Raw genomic sequence first — 20000 nt, forward strand, 5'->3', positions numbered from 1 at the left:
TGCATTGTTGAATACTCATTTCTGATTTGCTGGAAGGACATTTTAGATTTTGTTCTCTACTGGATTCAGCATCCACTATTGGTCTGTCTGTCTGTCTGTCTGTCTGTCTGTCTGTCTGTCTGTCTGTCTGTCTGTCTGTCTGTCTGTCTGTCTGTCTGTCTGTCTGTCTGTCTGTCTGTCTGTCTGTCTGTCTGTCTGTCTGTCTGTCTGTCTGTCTGTCTGTCTGTCTGTCTGTCTGTCTGTCTGTCTGTCTGTCTGTCTGTCTGTCTGTCTGTCTGTCTGTCTGTCTGTCTGTCTGTCTGTCTGTCTGTCTGTCTGTCTGTCTGTCTGTGAAGGAAAACCAAGAAAGCCATGTCTTAGATGGAAGCCAACAGGACAAGACAGATTCACTCTCTCAAATAGATAAGGGGAACAAACAAGGGAACGAACGGGTGAAAGATGAAAAAGAGAGAAAAGAAAGAGGGAATTTAGAGGAGGGAGTGCAAGCGTGAGAGAGAGAGAGAGAGAGAGAGAGAGAGAGAGAGAGAGAGAGAGAGAGAGAGAGAGAGAGAGAGAGAGAGAGAGAGAGAGAGAGAGAGAGAGAGAGAGAGAGAGAGAGAGAGAGAGAGGGAGAGAGAGAGAGAGAGAGAGAGAGAGAGAGAGAGAGAGAGAGAGAGAGAGAGAGAGAGAGAGAGAGAGAGAGAGAGAGAGAGTCTCAACCAAATTGAGACTCTGCATGCAGAATTCTGCAAAAATATCCTCCGTGTACAACGTAGAACACCAAATAATGCATGCAGAGCAGAATTAGGCCGATACCCACTAATTATCAAAATCCAGAAAAGAGCCGTTAAATTCTACAACCACCTAAAAGGAAGCGATTCCCAAACCTTCCATAACAAAGCCATCACCTACAGAGAGATGAACCTGGAGAAGAGTCCCCTAAGCAAGCTGGTTCTGGGGCTCTGTTCACAAACACAAACACACCCCACAGAGCCCCAGGACAACAGCACAATTAGATCCAACCAAATCATGAGAAAACAAAAAGATAATTACTTGACACATTGGAAAGAATTAACAAAAAAACAGAGCAAACTAGAATGCTATTTGGCCCTAAACAGAGAGTACACAGTGGCAGAATACCTGACCACTGTGACTGACCCAAACTTAAGGAAAGCTTTGACTATGTACAGACTCAGTGAGCATAGCCTTGCTATTGAGAAAGGCCGCCGTAGGCAGACATGGCTCTCAAGAGAAGACAGGCTATGTGCACACTGCCCACAAAATGAGGTGGAAACTGAGCTGCACTTCCTAACCTCCTGCCCAATGTATGACCATATTAGAGAGACATATTTCCCTCAGATTACACAGATCCACAAAGAATTTGAAAACAAATCCAATGTTGATAAACTCCCATATCTACTGGGAGAAATTCCACAGTGTGCCATCACAGCAGCAAGATTTGTGACCTGTTGCCACAAGAAAAGGGCAACCAGTGAAGAACAAACACCATTGTAAATACAACCCATATTTATTGTTTTGAAACTTCTGTATGTGTAATGTTTACTGTTAATTTGTATTGTTTATTTCACTTTTGTATAATATCTACCTCACTTGCTTTGGCAATGTTAACACATGTTTCCCATGCCAATAAAGCCCCTTGAATTGAATTGAATTGAATTGAGAGAGAGAGAGAGAGAGAGGGGGAACGAGAGAGAGGGGGAACGAGAGAGAGGGGGAACGAGAGAGAGGGGGAACTAGAGAGAGGGGGACCGAGAGAGAGGGAGAGAGACAGAGAGAGAGAGAGACAGAGACAGAGACAGAGACAGAGACAGAGACAGAGACAGAGACAGAGACAGAGACAGAGACAGAGACAGAGAGAGAGAAAGAGAAAGAGAGAGAGAGAGAGAGAGAGAGAGAGAGAGAGAGAGAGAGAGAGAGAGAGAGAGAGAGAGAGAGAGAGAGAGAGAGAGAGAGAGAGAGAGAGTCTCAACCAAATTGAGACTCTGCATGCAGAATTCTGCAAAAATATCCTCCGTGTACAACGTAGAACACCAAATAATGCATGCAGAGCAGAATTAGGCCGATATCCACTAATTATCAAAATCCAGAAAAGAGACGTTAAATTCTACAACCACCTAAAAGGAAGCGATTCCCAAACCTTCCATAACAAAGCCATCACCTACAGAGAGATGAACCTGGAGAAGAGTCCCCTAAGCAAGCTGGTTCTGGGGCTCTGTTCACAAACACAAACACACCCCACAGAGCCCCAGGACAACAGCACAATTAGACCCAACCAAATCATGAGAAAACAAAAAGATAATTACTTGACACATTGGAAAGAATTAACAAAAAAACAGAGCAAACTAGAATGCTATTTGGCCCTAAACAGAGAGTACACAGTGGCAGAATACCTGACCACTGTGACTGACCCAAACTTAAGGAAAGCTTTGACTATGTACAGACTCAGTGAGCATAGCCTTGCTATTGAGAAAGGCCGCCGTAGGCAGACATGGCTCTCAAGAGAAGACAGGCTATGTGCACACTGCCCACAAAATGAGGTGGAAACTGAGCTGCACTTCCTAACCTCCTGCCCAATGTATGACCATATTAGAGAGACATATTTCCCTCAGATTACACAGATCCACAAAGAATTTGAAAACAAATCCAATGTTGATAAACTCCCATATCTACTGGGAGAAATTCCACAGTGTGCCATCACAGCAGCAAGATTTGTGACCTGTTGCCACAAGAAAAGGGCAACCAGTGAAGAACAAACACCATTGTAAATACAACCCATATTTATTGTTTTGAAACTTCTGTATGTGTAATGTTTACTGTTAATTTGTATTGTTTATTTCACTTTTGTATAATATCTACCTCACTTGCTTTGGCAATGTTAACACATGTTTCCCATGCCAATAAAGCCCCTTGAATTGAATTGAATTGAATTGAGAGAGAGAGAGAGAGAGAGAGAGAGGGGGAACGAGAGAGAGGGGGAACGAGAGAGAGGGGGAACGAGAGAGAGGGGGAACTAGAGAGAGGGGGACCGAGAGAGAGGGAGAGAGACAGAGAGAGAGAGAGAGAGAGAGAGAGAGAGAGAGAGAGAGAGAGAGAGAGAGAGAGAGAGAGAGAGAGAGAGAGAGAGAGAGAGAGAGAGAGAGAGAGAGAGAGAGAGAGAGAGAGAGAGAGAGAGAGAGAGAGAGAGAGAGAGAGAGAGAGAGAGAGAGACGGTTAGGGAAGGTTGAAGATGAAAAGGCAGAGTGATGCACTCCAGGACACAACAGCATCGGGACTCACTGACATGGTCACACACGGACATACACACACACACACCCTCAGCATCGCTCTCCCAGCTTCTATTCCCCGTTGCTAAATATACTCAGGCGTACAATGCAAATAAAATAGATATTTATTTAATTTCCAGGAGTAGAAAAACATCCCTATTATTCAAATGCTTTAGTTAAGCAACAAGCTGAAAACAAAGAACCTGGCGATGCCTGCATCTGTCTCTGTCTGGGGAGAGGGGGAACGAGAGAGAGAGAGAGAGAGAGATAGAGAGTGAGAGAGAGAGAGAGAGAGAGAGGGGGAACGAGAGAGAGAGGGGGAACGAGAGAGAGGGGGAACGAGAGAGAGGGGGAACGAGAGAGAGGGGGAACTAGAGAGAGGGGGACCGAGAGAGAGAGAGAGGGAGAGAGACAGAGAGAGAGAGAGAGAGAGAGAGAGAGAGAGAGAGAGAGAGAGAGAGAGAGAGAGAGAGAGAGAGAGAGAGAGAGAGAGAGAGAGAGAGAGAGAGAGAGAGAGAGAGAGAGAGAGAGAGAGAGAGAGAGAGAGAGAGAGAGAGAGAGAGAGAGAGAGAGAGAGAGAGAGAGAGTTGTTTGGTCTTTGTGAATACATAATAAATACTACAAAGCCGTCCTCACATGTTTGGGTTATTGTGACTCATAGTCCTGCTATTGTCTTTGATTCTTATATAAAAACATATTCAACAGATGTGGCATTCCAAACATACCAGTACAACATGTTGACGACTCCTCTCCGTCTACCACGTTCGTTTGTGTGTGTGTCTGTGTGTCACTAATGAGAGAAAAATATACAGTGGTCTCTCTGTCTGTCTACCCTGAACCTATAGTAGTCTACAGCACTGTGATGAAAACTAATGTATGAATCTAACAGAGTGGAGGGACCTGTTACTATGTGAATGGCCCTGTTACCATGTGGATGGCCCTGTTACTATGTGGAGGGCCTTGTTACTATGTGGATGGCCCTGTTACTATATGGATGACCCTGTTACTATGTGGAGGGCCCTGTTACTATGTGGATGGCCCTGTTACTATGTGGAGGGCCATGTTACTATATGGAGGGCCCTGTTACTATGTGGGGGGCCCTGTTACTATGTGGATGGCCCTGTTACTATGTGGAGGGCCCTGTTACTATGTGGATGGCCCTGTTACTATATGGAGGGCCCTGTTACTATGTGGATGACCCTGTTACTATGTGGAGGGCCCTGTTACTATGTGGAGGGCCCTGTTACTATGTGGAGGGCCCTGTTACTATGTGGAGGGCCCTGTTACTATGTGGAGGGCCCTGTTACTATGTGGAGGGCCCTGTTACTATTTGGAGGGCCCTGTTACTATGTGGATGGCCCTGTTACTATGTGGATGGCCCTGTTACTATTTGGAGGGCCCTGTTACTATATGGATGGCCCTGTTTCTATGTGGATGGCCCTGTTACTATGTGGATGGCCCTGTTACTATGTGGATGGCCCTGTTACTATGTGGAGGGCCCTGTTACTATGTGGAGGGATCTGCTACTATGTGGATGACCCTGTTACTATTTGGAGGGCCCTGTTACTATATGGATGGCCCTGTTTCTATGTGGATGGCCCTGTTACTATGTGGATGGCCCTGTTACTATGTGGATGACCCTGTTACTATGTAGATGGCCCTGTTACTATGTGGAGGGACCTGTTACTATGTGGAGGGCCCTGTTACTATGTGGATGGCCCTGTTACTATGTGGAGGGCCCTGTTACTATGTGGATGGCCCTGTTACTATGTGGATGGCCCTGTTACTATGTGGATGGCCCTGTTACTATGTATATGGCCCTGTTACTATGTGGATGGCCCTGTTACTATGTGGATGGCCCTGTTACTATGTGGAGGGCCCTGTTACTATGTGGATGACCCTGTTACTATGTGGATGGCCCTGTTACTATGTGGATGGCCCTGTTACTATTTGGAGGGCCCTGTTACTATATGGATGGCCCTGTTTCTATGTGGATGGCCCTGTTACTATGTGGATGGCCCTGTTACTATGTGGATGACCCTGGTACTATGTAGATGGCCCTGTTACTATGTGGAGGGACCTGTTACTATGTGGAGGGCCCTGTTACTATGTGGATGGCCCTGTTACTATGTGGAGGGCCCTGTTACTATGTGGATGGCCCTGTTACTATGTGGATGACCCTGTTACTATGTGGATGGCCCTGTCACTATGTGGATGGCCCTGTTACTATGTGGATGGCCCTGTTACTATGTGGAGGGCCCTGTTACTATGTGGATGGCCCTGTTACTATGTGGATGGCCCTGTTACTATGTAGATGGCCCTGTTACTATGTGGATGGCCCTGTTACTATGTGGAGGGCCCTGTTATTATATGGATGGCCCTGTTTCTATGTGGATGGCCCTGTTACTATGTGGATGGCCCTGTTACTATGTGGATGGCCCTGTTACTATGTGGATGGCCCTGTTACTATGTGGATGACCCTGTTACTATGTGGATGGCCCTGTTACTATGTGGATGGCCCTGTTACTATGTGGAGGGCCCTGTTACTATGTGGATGGCCCTGTTACTAGGTGGATGGCCCTGTTACTATGTGGATGGCCCTGTTACTATGTGGATGGCCCTGTTACTATGTGGATGGCCCTGTTACTATGTGGAGGGCCCTGTTACTATGTGGAGGGCCCTGTTACTATGTGGAGGGCCTTGTTACTATGTGGAGGGCCCTGTTACTATGTGGATGGCCATGTTACTATGTGGAGGGCCCTGTTACTATGTGGAGGGCCCTGTTACTATGTGGATGGCCCTTTTACTATATGGAGGGCCCTGTTTCTATGTGGATGGCCCTGTTACTATGTGGATGGCCCTGTTACTATGTGGATGACCCTGGTACTATGTAGATGGCCCTGTTACTATGTGGAGGGCCCTGTTACTATGTGGATGGCCCTGTTACTATGTGGAGGGCCCTGTTACTATGTGGATGGCCCTGTTACTATGTGGATGACCCTGTTACTATGTGGATGGCCCTGTTACTATGTGGATGGCCCTGTTACTATTTGGAGGGCCCTGTTACTATGTGGAGGGCCCTGTTACTATGTGGATGGCCCTGTTACTATGTGGATGGCCCTGTTACTATGTAGATGGCCCTGTTACTATGTGGATGGCCCTGTTACTATGTGGAGGGCCCTGTTATTATATGGATGGCCCTGTTTCTATGTGGATGGCCCTGTTACTATGTAGATGGCCCTGTTACTATGTGGATGGCCCTGTTACTATGTGGATGGCCCTGTTACTATGTGGAGGGCCCTGTTACTATGTGGATGACCCTGTTACTATGTAGATGGCCCTGTTACTATGTGGATGGCCCTGTTACTATGTGGATGGCCCTGTTACTATGTGGAGGGCCCTGTTACTATGTGGATGACCCTGTTACTATGTGGATGGCCCTGTTACTATGTGGATGACCCTGTTACTATGTGGAGGGCCCTGTTACTATGTGGATGACCCTGTTACTATGTGGAGGGCCCTGTTACTATGTGGAGGGATCTGTTACTATGTGGATGACCCTGTTACTATGTGGATGACCCTGTTACTATGTGGAGGGCCCTGTTACTATGTGGATGGCCCTGTTACTATGTGGAGGGCCCTGTTACTATGTGGATGGCCCTGTTACTATGTGGATGGCCCTGTTACTATGTGGATGGCCCTGTTACTATGTGGATGACCCTGTTACTATGTGGATGGCCCTGTTACTATGTGGATGGCCCTGTTACTATGTGGAGGGCCCTGTTACTATTTGGATGGCCCTGTTACTATGTGGATGGCCCTGTTACTATGTGGATGGCCCTGTTACTATGTGGATGGCCCTGTTACTATGTGGAGGGCCCTGTTACTATGTGGAGGGCCCTGTTACTATGTGGAGGGCCCTGTTACTATGTGGAGGGCCCTGTTACTATGTGGAGTGCCCTGTTACTATGTGGAGGGCCCTGTTACTATGTGGATGGCCCTGTTACTATGTGGAGGGCCCTGTTACTATGTGGAGGGCCCTGTTACTATGTGGATGGCCCTGTTACTATGTGGATGGCCCTTTTACTATATGGAGGGCCCTGTTACTATGTGGATGGCCCTTTTACTATATGGAGGGCCCTGTTACTATGTGGATGGCCCTGTTACCATGTGGAGGGCCCTGTTACTATGTGGATGGCCCTTTTACTATATGGAGGGCCCTGTTACTATGTGGATGGCCCTGTTACCATGTGGAGGGCCCTGTTACTATGTGGATGGCCCTGTTACCATGTGGAGGGCCCTGTTACTATGTGGATGGCCCTTTTACTATATGGATGGCCCTGTTACTATATGGAGGGCCCTGTTACTATATGGATGGCCCTGTTACTATATGGAGGGCCCTGTTACTATGTGGATGGCCCTGTTACTATGTGGATGGCCCTGTTACTATGTGGATGGCCCTGTTACTATGTGGATGACCCTGTTACTATGTGGATGGCCCTGTTACTATGTGGATGGCCCTGTTACTATGTGGATGGCCCTGTTACTATGTGGATGGCCCTGTCACTATGTGGATGGCCCTGTTACTATGTGGAGGGCCCTGTTACTATGTGGAGGGCCCTGTTACTATGTGGATGGCCCTGTTACTATGTGGATGGCCCTGTTACTATGTGGATGGCCCTGTTACTATATGGATGGCCCTGTTACTATGTGCATGGCCCTGTTACTATGTGGAGGGCCCTGTTACTATGTGGAGGGCCCTGTTACTATGTGGAGGGCCCTGTTACTATGTGGAGGGCCCTGTTACTATGTGAAGGGCCCTGTTACTATGTGGAGGGCCCTGTTACTATGTGGAGGGCCCTGTTACTATGTGGATGGCCCTGTTACTATGTGGATGGCCCTGTTACTATGTGGAGGGCCCTGTTACTATGTGGATGGCCCTGTTACTATGTGGATGGCCCTGTTACTATGTGGATGGCCCTGTTACTATGTGGATGGCCCTGTTACTATGTGGATGGCCCTGTTACTATGTGGAGGGCCCTGTTACTATGTGGAGGGCCCTGTTACTATTTGGAGGGCCCTGTTACTATGTGGATGGCCCTGTTACTATGTGGATGGCCCTGTTACTATGTGGATGGCCCTGTTACTATGTGGATGGCCCTGTTACTATGTGGATGGCCCTGTTACTATGTGGATGGCCCTGTTACTATGTGGATGGCCCTGTTACTATGTGGATGGCCCTGTTACTATGTGGAGGGCCCTGTTACTATGTGGAGGGCCCTGTTACTATGTGGAGGGCCCTGTTACTATGTGGATGGCCCTGTTACTATGTGGATGGCCCTGTTACTATGTGGAGGGCCCTGTTACTATGTGGATGGCCCTGTTACTATGTGGAGGGATCTGTTACCATGTGGATGGCCCTGTTACTATGTGCATGGCCCTGTTACCATGTGGAGGGCCCTGTTACTATGTGGAGGACCCTGTTACTATGTGGATGGCCCTGTTACTATGTGGAGGTCCCTGTTACTATGTGGATGGCCCTGTTACTATGTGGATGGCCCTGTTACTATGTGGATGGCCCTGTTACTATGTGGATGGCCCTGTTACTATGTGGATGGCCCTGTTACTATGTGGAGGGCCCTGTTACTATGTGGAGGGCCCTGTTACTATGTGGATGGCCCTGTTACTATGTGGATGGCCCTGTTACTATGTGGATGGCCCTGTTACTATATGGATGGCCCTGTTACTATGTGCATGGCCCTGTTACTATGTGGAGGGCCCTGTTACTATGTGGATGACCCTTTTACTATGTGGAGGGACCTGTTACTATATGGATGGCCCTGTTACTATGTGGAGGGACCTGTTACTATGTGGATGGCCCTGTTACTATGTGGAGGGCCCTGTTACTATGTGGAGGGCCCTGTTACTATGTGGATGGCCCTGTTACTATGTGGAGGGCCCTGTTACTATGTGGATGGCCCTGTTACTATGTGGATGGCCCTGTTACTATTTGGAGGGCCCTGTTACTATGTGGATGGCCCTGTTACTATGTGGATGGCCCTGTTACTATGTGGATGGCCCTGTTACTATGTGGATGGCCCTGTTACTATGTGGAGGGCCCTGTTACTATGTGGATGGCCCTGTTACTATGTGGATGGCCCTGTTACTATGTGGATGGCCCTGTTACTATGTGGATGGCCCTGTCACTATGTGGATGGCCCTGTTACTATGTGGAGGGCCCTGTTACTATGTGGAGGGCCCTGTTACTATGTGGATGGCCCTGTTACTATGTGGATGGCCCTGTTACTATGTGGATGGCCCTGTTACTATATGGATGGCCCTGTTACTATGTGCATGGCCCTGTTACTATGTGGAGGGCCCTGTTACTATGTGGAGGGCCCTGTTACTATGTGGAGGGCCCTGTTACTATGTGGAGGGCCCTGTTACTATGTGGAGGGCCCTGTTACTATGTGGAGGGCCCTGTTACTATGTGAAGGGCCCTGTTACTATGTGGAGGGCCCTGTTACTATGTGGAGGGCCCTGTTACTATGTGGATGGCCCTGTTACTATGTGGATGGCCCTGTTACTATGTGGAGGGCCCTGTTACTATGTGGATGGCCCTGTTACTATGTGGATGGCCCTGTTACTATGTGGATGGCCCTGTTACTATGTGGATGGCCCTGTTACTATGTGGATGGCCCTGTTACTATGTGGAGGGCCCTGTTACTATGTGGAGGGCCCTGTTACTATTTGGAGGGCCCTGTTACTATGTGGATGGCCCTGTTACTATGTGGATGGCCCTGTTACTATGTGGATGGCCCTGTTACTATGTGGATGGCCCTGTTACTATGTGGATGGCCCTGTTACTATGTGGATGGCCCTGTTACTATGTGGATGGCCCTGTTACTATGTGGATGGCCCTGTTACTATGTGGAGGGCCCTGTTACTATGTGGAGGGCCCTGTTACTATGTGGAGGGCCCTGTTACTATGTGGATGGCCCTGTTACTATGTGGATGGCCCTGTTACTATGTGGAGGGCCCTGTTACTATGTGGATGGCCCTGTTACTATGTGGAGGGATCTGTTACCATGTGGATGGCCCTGTTACTATGTGCATGGCCCTGTTACCATGTGGAGGGCCCTGTTACTATGTGGAGGACCCTGTTACTATGTGGATGGCCCTGTTACTATGTGGAGGTCCCTGTTACTATGTGGATGGCCCTGTTACTATGTGGATGGCCCTGTTACTATGTGGATGGCCCTGTTACTATGAGGATGGCCCTGTTACTATGTGGATGGCCCTGTTACTATGTGGAGGGCCCTGTTACTATGTGGAGGGCCCTGTTACTATTTGGAGGGCCCTGTTACTATGTGGATGGCCCTGTTACTATGTGGATGGCCCTGTTACTATGTGGATGGCCCTGTTACTATGTGGATGGCCCTGTTACTATGTGGAGGGCCCTGTTACTATGTGGATGGCCCTGTTACTATGTGGATGGCCCTGTTACTATGTGGATGGCCCTGTTACTATGTGGATGGCCCTGTTACTATGTGGATGGCCCTGTTACTATGTGGAGGGCCCTGTTACTATGTGGAGGGCCCTGTTACTATGTGGAGGGCCCTGTTACTATGTGGATGACCCTGTTACTATGTGGATGGCCCTGTTACTATGTGGAGGGACCTGTTACTATGTGGATGGCCCTGTTACTATGTGGAGGGCCCTGTTACTATGTGGAGGACCCTGTTACTATGTGGATGGCCCTGTTACTATGTGGAGGGCCCTGTTACTATGTGGATGGCCCTGTTACTATGTGGATGGCCCTGTTACTATGTGGATGGCCCTGTTACTATGTGGATGGCCCTGTTACTATGTGGATGGCCCTGTTACTATGTGGAGGGCCCTGTTACTATGTGGAGGGCCCTGTTACTATTTGGAGGGCCCTGTTACTATGTGGATGGCCCTGTTACTATGTGGATGGCCCTGTTACTATGTGGATGGCCCTGTTACTATGTGGAGGGCCCTGTTACTATGTGGATGGCCCTGTTACTATGTGGATGGCCCTGTTACTATGTGGATGGCCCTGTTACTATGTGGATGGCCCTGTTACTATGTGGATGGCCCTGTTACTATGTGGAGGGCCCTGTTACTATGTGGAGGGCCCTGTTACTATGTGGAGGGCCCTGTTACTATGTGGATGACCCTGTTACTATGTGGATGGCCCTGTTACTATGTGGATGGCCCTGTTACTATGTGGAGGGCCCTGTTACTATGTGGATGGCCCTGTTACTATGTGGAGGGATCTGTTACCATGTGGATGGCCCTGTTACTATGTGCATGGCCCTGTTACCATGTGGAGGGCCCTGTTACTATGTGCATGGCCCTGTTACTATGTGGAGGGCCCTGTTACTATGTGGATGGCCCTGTTACTATGTGGATGGCCCTGTTACTATGTGGAGGGCCCTGTTACTATGTGGATGGCCCTGTTACTATGTGCATGGCCCTGTTACTATGTGGATGGCCCTGTTACTATGTGGAGGGCCCTGTTACTATGTGGAGGGCCCTGTTACTATGTGGATGGCCCTGTTACTATGTGCATGGCCCTGTTACTATGTGGAGGGCCCTGTTACTATGTGGATGGCCCTGTTACTATGTGCATGGCCCTGTTACTATGTGGAGGGCCCTGTTACTATGTGGATGGCCCTGTTACTATGTGGATGGCCCTGTTACTATGTGGAGGGCCCTGTTACTATGTGGATGGCCCTGTTACTATGTGGAGGGCCCTGTTACTATGTGGATGGTCCTGTTACTATGTGCATGGCCCTGTTACTATGTGCATGGCCCTGTTACTATGTGGATGGCCCTGTTACTATGTGGATGGCCCTATTACTATGTGGATGGCCCTGTTACTATGTGGATGGCCCTGTTACTATGTGGAGGGCCCTGTTACTATGTGGATGGCCCTGTTACTATGTGCATGGCCCTGTTACTATGTGGAGGGCCCTGTTACTATGTGGATGGCCCTGTTACTATGTGGATGGCCCTGTTACTATGTGGAGGGCCCTGTTACTATGTGGATGGCCCTGTTACTATGTGGAGGGCCCTGTTACTATGTGGATGGCCCTGTTACTATGTGCATGGCCCTGTTACTATGTGCATGGCCCTGTTACTATGTGGATGGCCCTGTTACTATGTGGATGGCCCTGTTACTATGTGGATGGCCCTGTTACTATGTGGATGGCCCTGTTACTATGTGGATGGCCCTGTTACTATGTGCATGGCCCTGTTACTATGTGGATGGCCCTGTTACTATGTAGAGGGCCCTGTTACTATGTGGATGGCCCTGTTACTATGTGGATGGCCCTGTTACTATGTGGAGGGATCTGTTACTATGTGGATGGCCCTGTTACCATGTGGATGGCCCTGTTACCATGTGGATGGCCCTGTTACCATGTGGATGGCCCTGTTACCATGTGGATGGCCCTGTTACCATGTGGATGGCCCTGTTACCATGTGGATGGCCCTGTTACTATGTAGAGGGCCCTGTTACTATGTGGATGGCCCTGTTACTATGTGGATGGCCCTGTTACCATGTGGATGGCCCTGTTACCATGTGGATGGCCCTGTTACCATATGGAGGGACCTGTTACCATGTGGAGGGATCTGTTACTATGTGGAGGGCCCTGTTACTATGTGGAGGGCCCTGTTACCATGTGGAGGGATCTGTTACTATGTGGAGGGCCCTGTTACTATGTGGAGGGCCCTGTTACCATGTGGAGGGATCTGTTACTATGTGGAGGGCCCTGTTACTATGTGGATGGCCCTGTTACTATGTGGATGGCCCTGTTACTATGTGGAGGGCCCTGTTACTATGTGGATGGCCCTGTTACTATGTGGAGGGATCTGTTACCATGTGGATGGCCCTGTTACTATGTGCATGGCCCTGTTACCATGTGGAGGGCCCTGTTACTATGTGCATGGCCCTGTTACTATGTGGAGGGCCCTGTTACTATGTGGATGGCCCTGTTACTATGTGGATGGCCCTGTTACTATGTGGAGGGCCCTGTTACTATGTGGATGGCCCTGTTACTATGTGCATGGCCCTGTTACTATGTTGATGGCCCTGTTACTATGTGGAGGGCCCTGTTACTATGTGGAGGGCCCTGTTACTATGTGGATGGCCCTGTTACTATGTGCATGGCCCTGTTACTATGTGGAGGGCCCTGTTACTATGTGGATGGCCCTGTTACTATGTGGATGGCCCTGTTACTATGTGGAGGGCCCTGTTACTATGTGGAGGGCCCTGTTACTATGTGGAGGGCCCTGTTACTATGTGGATGGCCCTGTTACTATGTGGATGGCCCTGTTACTATGTGGATGGCCCTGTTACTATATGGATGGCCCTGTTACTATGTGCATGGCCCTGTTACTATGTGGAGGGCCCTGTTACTATGTGGATGACCCTGTTACTATGTGGAGGGACCTGTTACTATGTGGATGGCCCTGTTACTATGTGGAGGGACCTGTTACTATGTGGATGGCCCTGTTACTATGTGGAGGGCCCTGTTACTATGTGGAGGACCCTGTTACTATGTGGAGGGCCCTGTTACTATGTGGATGGCCCTGTTACTATGTGGATGGCCCTGTTACTATGTGGATGGCCCTGTTACTATGTGGATGGCCCTGTTACTATGTGGATGGCCCTGTTACTATGTGGAGGGCCCTGTTACTATGTGGAGGGCCCTGTTACTATTTGGAGGGCCCTGTTACTATGTGGATGGCCCTGTTACTATGTGGATGGCCCTGTTACTATGTGGATGGCCCTGTTACTATGTGGAGGGCCCTGTTACCATGTGGATGGCCCTGTTACTATGTGGATGGCCCTGTTACTATGTGGATGGCCCTGTTACTATGTGGATGGCCCTGTTACTATGTGGATGGCCCTGTTACTATGTGGATGGCCCTGTTACTATGTGGAGGGATCTGTTACCATGTGGATGGCCCTGTTACTATGTGCATGGCCCTGTTACCATGTGGAGGGCCCTGTTACTATGTGCATGGCCCTGTTACTATGTGGAGGGCCCTGTTACTATGTGGATGGCCCTGTTACTATGTGGATGGCCCTGTTACTATGTGGAGGGCCCTGTTACTATGTGGATGGCCCTGTTACTATGTGCATGGCCCTGTTACTATGTGGATGGCCCTGTTACTATGTGGAGGGCCCTGTTACTATGTGGAGGGCCCTGTTACTATGTGGATGGCCCTGTTACTATGTGCATGGCCCTGTTACTATGTGGAGGGCCCTGTTACTATGTGGATGGCCCTGTTACTATGTGCATGGCCCTGTTACTATGTGGAGGGCCCTGTTACTATGTGGATGGCCCTGTTACTATGTGGATGGCCCTGTTACTATGTGGAGGGCCCTGTTACTATGTGGATGGCCCTGTTACTATGTGGAGGGCCCTGTTACTATGTGGATGGCCCTGTTACTATGTGCATGGCCCTGTTACTATGTGCATGGCCCTGTTACTATGTGGATGGCCCTGTTACTATGTGGATGGCCCTATTACTATGTGGATGGCCCTGTTACTATGTGGATGGCCCTGTTACTATGTGGAGGGCCCTGTTACTATGTGGATGGCCCTGTTACTATGTGCATGGCCCTGTTACTATGTGGAGGGCCCTGTTACTATGTGGATGGCCCTGTTACTATGTGGATGGCCCTGTTACTATGTGGAGGGCCCTGTTACTATGTGGATGGCCCTGTTACTATGTGGAGGGCCCTGTTACTATGTGGATGGCCCTGTTACTATGTGCATGGCCCTGTTACTATGTGCATGGCCCTGTTACTATGTGGATGGCCCTGTTACTATGTGGATGGCCCTGTTACTATGTGGATGGCCCTGTTACTATGTGGATGGCCCTGTTACTATGTGGATGGCCCTGTTACTATGTGCATGGCCCTGTTACTATGTGGATGGCCCTGTTACTATGTAGAGGGCCCTGTTACTATGTGGATGGCCCTGTTACTATGTGGATGGCCCTGTTACTATGTGGAGGGATCTGTTACTATGTGGATGGCCCTGTTACCATGTGGATGGCCCTGTTACCATGTGGATGGCCCTGTTACCATGTGGATGGCCCTGTTACCATGTGGATGGCCCTGTTACCATGTGGATGGCCCTGTTACCATGTGGATGGCCCTGTTACTATGTAGAGGGCCCTGTTACTATGTGGATGGCCCTGTTACCATGTGGATGGCCCTGTTACCATGTGGATGGCCCTGTTACCATATGGAGGGACCTGTTACCATGTGGAGGGATCTGTTACTATGTGGAGGGCCCTGTTACTATGTGGAGGGCCCTGTTACCATGTGGAGGGATCTGTTACTATGTGGAGGGCCCTGTTACTATGTGGAGGGCCCTGTTACCATGTGGAGGGATCTGTTACTATGTGGAGGGCCCTGTTACTATGTGGGTGGCCCTGTTACTATGTGGATGGCCCTGTTACTATGTGGATGACCCTGTTACTATGTGGATGGCCCTGTTACTATGTAGAGGGCCCTGTTACCATGTGGATGGCCCTGTTACTATGTGGAGGGCCCTGTTACTATGTGGATGGCCCTGTTACTATGTGGATGGCCCTGTTACTATGTGGATCGTTCAGTGTGTAAGACGTAATCACACACTAATGACAAAGCTGCTCTAAAGTCGCCTCGCTTATGTAATGGCTATGATTTACACTAACACACACACACACACACACACACACACACACACACACACACACACACACACACACACACACACACACACACACACACACACACACACACACACACACACACACACACACACACACACACACACACACACACACACACACACACACTTAGAGTACTGTCCGGTTATATGGTCAATCCCTGGTTCTATCACACTTAGAGTACTGTCCGGTTATATGGTCAATCCCTGGTTCTATCACACTTAGAGTACTGTCCAGTTATATGGTCATCCGCAGCAAATAAATAAATAAAAAAGTTCCAAATGGCTCAAAACAGGGCTGCCAGATTATCTCTTCATTGCTCGATCCGTATGAATATTATCCAAATGCATTAGAATCTCTCATGGCTTCACGTTAAAAACAAATTACTATCTAGTCTTCTGATTTTTCATAAAAACCACAGCATTTTTCAGGCCAATTAGTACATACTAGCAACACGCATAACCACCAAACCAGACAGGCAAATTCAGGGCAGCTATGACAACCCAAGCCAAGGACAAAATGCCTTAAATCTACAGTTTTATATAGAGCCACAGCTGAATGGTACTCTTTACCAATCCCTATTTCTCAGGCAAAAAGTAAATTCACCTTCAAGAAAAAAGAAAAAAAAACATCTGATGTGATAGACCATATGACTGGACAGGAAGTAGAAAGCGTCAACTGAATGTTAAATGTGTTTCCTGTCAGGTATTTTAACTGTCTGTATTGTCTAATGAAATCAAATCAAAGTTTATTTCTCACGTGTGCCGAATACAACAGGTGTAGACCTTACAGTGAAATGCTGAATACAACAGGTGTAGACCTTACAGTGAAATGCTGAATACAACAGGTGTAGACCTTACAGTGAAATGCTGAATACAACAGGTGTAGACCTTACAGTGAAATGCTGAATACAACAGGTGTAGACCTTACAGTGAAATGCTGAATACAACAGGTGTAGACCTTACAGTGAAATGCTGAATACAACAGGTGTAGACCTTACAGTGAAATGCTGAATACAACAGGTGTAGACCTTACAGTGAAATGCTGAATACAACAGGTGTAGTAGACCTTCCAGTGAAATGCTTACTTACAGGCTCTAATCAACAGTGCAAAAAAGGTATTAGGTGAACAATAGGTAGGTAAAGAAATAAAACAACAGTAAAAGACAGGCTATATACAGCAGCGAGGCTATAGAAGTAGCGAGGCTACATACAGACACCGTTAACGTAAACTCACCCCATTCCGTACAAATGTGCGCAACCGCGACATTCAAACGAGGCTGCAAAGAAAACTAATGGGACTGTAGCGACTGTGTTGACTTCAAAATCTGGGGTGTGATCTACGTTTCTATTCAAGCGTTGATCGACATGGTAATGGCTCTATAGTATTGGAGAAAAGTTGAAAAAACTGACCCTCTGTTACATCGTGACGTGTCATGTCGTAACGTACAGCACGCATAAAGCAACTATTTCTGTCTTACAATCTCTCTCCACCAGGTGTAGCACTTCTCTCATCGTTTAAAAACAAGAAATGGACAGTGACGGGGATAAGGGGGGATACCTAGTAATTTTTTGCGTCTTCATTGCATGCGATCATCATTCTCAAAGCCGCTGTTTACTTCTAAGATCACTTTAGCACCACCCTAAAAACCCGATTCAAATTCGACACAAACCTTCAAATAGGTATGTAATGACACATTATATAAACTCTTTATAGTGTTTCATTTACATTTTAGAGGCGATAAGGTGATAAGTTGGACAGATCGAGTGAAAAAAAGCTATTTTCCCACACAATATCTCTCCTTATCACTCTCACGCATTAGTTTCGCTTCCCCACCCGCCATTTTTAAAAAGACCCGAAGAAGCTCATTGCCTGTTTGAATTATGCAGAAACGGGCTGCATTTAGGTCATGTAATAGATTCTGTTGGAAAGGGGAGAAATTGTACTTTACAATGGTATTGACATTACAGTTGATCTGGAAGTATTACGTTTTGGGGCGCTAAAATAAAGGCAATTGTACGGACCAAGGCGATGTACGAGTTTACGTGAGTTTACGTTAGTCAGGCTGATTGAGGTAGTATGTACATGTAGATATGGTTAAAGTGACTATGCATATATGATGAACAGAGAGTAGCAGTAGCGTAAAAGAGGGGTTGGCGGGACACAATGCAAATAGCCCGGTTAGCCAATGTGCGGGGGCACTGGTTGGTCAGGCCAATTGAAGTAGTATGTACATGAATGTATAGCTAAAGTGACTGTGCATATATGATAAACAGCGAGTAGCAGCAGCGTAAAAAGAGGGGTTGGGGCGGGGGGGGGGCACACAATGCAAATAGTCCGGGTAGCCATTTGATTACCTGTTCAGGAGTCTTATGGCTTGGGGTTAAAAACTGTTGAGAAACCTTTTTGTCCTAGACTTGGCACTCCGGTACCACTTGCCATGCGGTAGTAGAGAGAACAGTCTATGACTGGGGTGGCTGGGGTCTTTGACAATTTTTAGGGCCTTCCTCTGACACCGCCTGGTGTAGAGGTCCTGGATGGCAGGCAGCTTTGCCCCAGTGATGTACTGGGCCGTACGCACTACCCTTTGTAGTGCCTTGCGGTCGGAGGCCGAGCAATTGCCGTACCAGGCAGTGATGTAACCGGTCAGGATGCTCTCGATGTTGCAGCTGTAGAATGTTTTGACAATCTCAGGACCCATGCCAAATCTTTTTCGTTTCCTGAGGCTTTGTCGTGCCCTCTTCACGACTGTCTTGGTGTGTTTGGACCAATCTAGTTTGTTGTTGATGTGGACACCAAGGAACTTGAAGCTCTCAACCTGCTCCCCTACAGCCCTGTCAATGAGAATGGGGGCGTGCTCGGTCCTCCTTTTCCTGTTGTCCACAATCATCTCCTTAGTCTTGGTTACGTTGAGGGATAGGTTGTTATTCTGGCACCTCCCGGCCAGGTCTCTGACTTCCTCCCTATAGGCTGTCTCGTCGGTGATCAGGCACTGTTGTGTCGTCTGCAAACTTAAGGACGGTGTTGGAGTCGTGCCTGGCCATGCAGTCGTGGGGGAACAAGGAGTACAAGGGGGGACTGAGCACACACCCCTGGGGAGCTCCAGTGTTGAATGTTTGTGAAGTCTTATTTGTGGTTGTTTGTAATGTCTTGTTAATTGGTGTTGAACCCAGGAATATTAGCTAGCGTTACGGCGTTAACTAATGGGGATCCTAATAAAAATGACAAATGACAAACGTTACGTTTCTAATGGCACCCTATTCCCTACATAGTGCACTACTTTGATCAGAGCCTATAGGAAAGTAGTGCACTATGTAGGGAATAGGGTGCCATTTGAGATCCATCCTTAGTCTCTCCTCTGTGCGGCCACTGGCCAAGCACCAGTCCTCCAGCCTGATGAAGACCTTGGGTCGAAACATTGCTGGAGGAGCTTCATTCTTTCATGACTTTAATCCTGTGTGGCTCAGGTCTTTGTTCTGAAACAGAACAAACAGAAAAAAAATGTGTTGAGTTATGTAAATCCCCTCTTAGATAGTCATAAAATAATCTCATCGGTAACATACTAAGATGTTTTATGAATTGACGCCACGCAAAATGAAAATGCAAGCTCTCACTAACTCTCTCTCCCCCCCTCTCTCTCTCCTCCTCCCCTCTCTCTCTCTCCTGGTCCCTTCTCTTTCCTCGTCCCCTCTCTCTCCTCCCCCTCTCTCCTCCCCTCTCTCTCTTCCTTCCTTCTCTCTCCTCCTCCCCTCTATCTCCTCCCCATCTCTCTCCTCCTCCCTTCTCTCCTCCTCTCCTCTCTTTCCTCCTCCCCTCTCTTTCCTCCTCCACTCTCTCTCCTCCTCCCCTCGCATTCCTCCTCCCTTCTCTCTCCTCCTCCCTTTTCTCTCCTCCTCCCTTCGCTCTCCTCCTCCCCCCTCTCTCCTCCCCATTCTCTCCTCCTTCCTTCTCTCTCCCTCTTCCTCTCTTCTCCTCCCC

General features: G+C 48.4%; 1 protein-coding gene across 1 annotated transcript in view; it reads left to right on the forward strand.

The window, feature by feature from the left end:
* The window catches only part of LOC139584249 (reelin-like), a 356507-nt gene that overhangs the window by 138266 nt on the left and 198241 nt on the right, over positions 1-20000 (forward strand). The gene's annotated exons all lie outside the window — the stretch shown is intronic.

This window comes from Salvelinus alpinus, chromosome 9 (assembly GCF_045679555.1).
Source record: "Salvelinus alpinus chromosome 9, SLU_Salpinus.1, whole genome shotgun sequence".
In the NCBI taxonomy this organism is placed as follows: domain Eukaryota; kingdom Metazoa; phylum Chordata; class Actinopteri; order Salmoniformes; family Salmonidae; genus Salvelinus; species Salvelinus alpinus.